Below are 2,347 nucleotides of genomic sequence, written 5' to 3'. Positions count from 1 at the left end.
ATGATAGGGTTCCCAAGCGTGCAAGGCTAGTGCGCACAGTCTCGGCAGCCATGGAGGATGCATCGTGGGCAAAGACATTGGGCCAGACATAACTGAAGCTGCGTTGCAGCAGTTCCTGCTCCTCTGGTCGAGAGTAGTGATTGTGCAGCTGGATACGGGCACGCCGGACTCGGTTATCTGGGCGTGGGAAAAGGATGGCATGTTCTCGGCACGCTCGGCGTGTGCGGCAAGGTTTGCGGGGCTTATGGCGCCTACGGCTGCATTTACATGGGGATCGAGAGCACCTCTGACATGCCGTTTCTTTGCGTGGCTTGCTCTCAAGAATCGGTGTTGGACTTCCGACAGACTCGCCAAGCGCGGGCTACCTCATCAGGATGCATGCCCTTTCTGCGATCAGCAAGAGGAAACAATGAGTCATCTCATGGTGAGCTACACCTTCTCAAAGGAAGTGTGGCACTGGATGAGCGTGGCCACAAATCGGCCGGAGCTGGAGCCTCGCGACGACGACACTCTCGGCTCTTGGTGCTTAAGGCGAGAGCAGCGGCGAGACCAACGGCGGACCATGAGAGCCTTGTGCTTGCTGGGCATGTGGGTGATATGGACGCACCGGAACGATATCGTCTTTAACGGTGCAAGCCCCTCCACAGTGCAAGTACTCAGACGGATCGGGAGGGAAGGAAGGACTTGGAGGCAAGCAGGGCTTTTGAAAGGGGACTTGGATGGAGTGTTTGCGGGACTAGTAAGGTGGGGGTTCGGTGAGTAGTCGACTCACGTAACTACTCCATGTGAAGGTGGATGTAAGAGCCGTGTAAATATCATTGTAACACTGTGGATGGAAAGTCTTTGCCACTCTTCTTTATAAAATGATACGCACACTCGTGCGTATTCGAGAAAAAAAAAGTGAGTAGCATAATTTGTAGAAATTAGTTCATACTATGATGTTGTGCGAGGCGGATGGCAACAGGAAAGTTGACTCCAGGATTAAAACGAAAAAAACAGCTCTTCCTTGCTCTTTGGCTTTTGCCTCGGCTCTAATCTAGAGCTTAGTCTAAAACGGAAAAAAAACAGTAGATAAAACAAGTGAAAATCCCTGTCGATGTTCATATTTTAACTCTTAGCATCATGGAATTAATTATGAAGCAAGAGGTTTAACTTTTATGATTGGGGCAGGCAAACGTGGCCCCATCCGTGTCAACGGAACAGCGAGCCTTCGTGCTATTGCTAGCTACTTAGCCTGCCTGGCTACCTTTTCCATTAGCTCACCAACCATCCGAATTTCTTGAGGAAGCCAGAAAGGGGAGGAGGAGAGCGATGGCGATGGCTTCTGAAGAAGAGGCCGTCGGAGCAATATCGCGGGGGAGCCTTAATGAGAGGTCGCCGGAGAGATGTTGTCTCGTATCTCCGGCCGCGTTCAACTCCATGAAGCGCATATCTTCCGGTGCAGCGACGACGGATCACCTCCTAAGGCGACGCATGTTTGTAAGTTAGCTGGTTGGATAAGAGACTACGGTGCTGTTAGTAGGCGAGATGGATTTGCTGTTAATTTCTGTTTTTATGACACATAAAATATGTTGTTGATTGTAGGCCTCGAGGGAAGGACTCTTCGACCATGCTCCTTACGAACAAATCTGGACGGCAGGATTTGCACCCTGCATCTGTCAGGGTGAGCTAATTTCTTCAGGCTCTGTTCGGTTAATCCCATCCTCGGGTGGATTGAAGGGGATTTGCAGGGATTTTGGCCTGTAGGGGATTAATTCCTCCTCAATCCCCTTCAAATCCACCTCAACCGAACAAGCCCTCAGTGGGATGAGCTTGGTTCTGTTTTCTGGGATGTCCATGAGGAAATTATTTGAGAATATACAGATTCATACTCTTCTTTGAATTGATTATCGATGATTCTACGATTGATACTTGCTATGTCAAAGTTGACTACGAGATGTTATTTCTGAAACATGAGACATTCATTAGATTCATGATGCAGTGGCTGGGGGATTTATCCTCCTTTTCTAAATATAAATAAATAGATGATAGATAATTCATTGGATCAAAGAATGGAAGCCCAGGATCATTGACTTGGAAACACTCTCCTTGATATTCATGGTCAAAATCCCCGCACAAAAAACATAGATTCGTGGTTAAAATTTTCATTGATTCTCCCTTTCCCGTTGGGGATCCAGAACCACGGCTGATTTTCATTGATCCTCTGTTTTTTCAATGGCGATAGCACAAAGCTAGCCCTTTGTCATTCCTGTTCTGTTCTTTTTAGTCAAACCCTCTCCGAACCCCCTTTATCTACTGACATGACAGAGGCGGAGCCGGTAGGGGGGCGAGCGGGGGCCAGAACACC

General features: G+C 48.5%; 1 protein-coding gene across 2 annotated transcripts in view; it reads left to right on the top strand.

Annotated features, from left to right (window-relative positions):
• The first annotated feature begins 1,233 nt into the window (after window positions 1–1,233).
• LOC123116682 (uncharacterized) overlaps window positions 1,234–2,347 on the top strand; it is a 2,760-nt gene continuing 1,646 nt past the window's right edge. For both annotated transcript variants that reach the window (XM_044537611.1, XM_044537612.1), the window contains exons 1-2: window positions 1,234–1,479; window positions 1,585–1,663. The gene's annotated coding sequence lies outside the window, so the exon portion shown is untranslated. The remainder of the gene's footprint in view (window positions 1,480–1,584; window positions 1,664–2,347) is intronic.

This window comes from Triticum aestivum, chromosome 5B (genome assembly GCF_018294505.1).
Source record: "Triticum aestivum cultivar Chinese Spring chromosome 5B, IWGSC CS RefSeq v2.1, whole genome shotgun sequence".
Lineage (NCBI taxonomy): Eukaryota > Viridiplantae > Streptophyta > Magnoliopsida > Poales > Poaceae > Triticum > Triticum aestivum.
The sequence above is the reverse complement of the archived record's forward strand: the minus strand, read 5'-3'. Positions and strand labels throughout refer to the sequence as shown.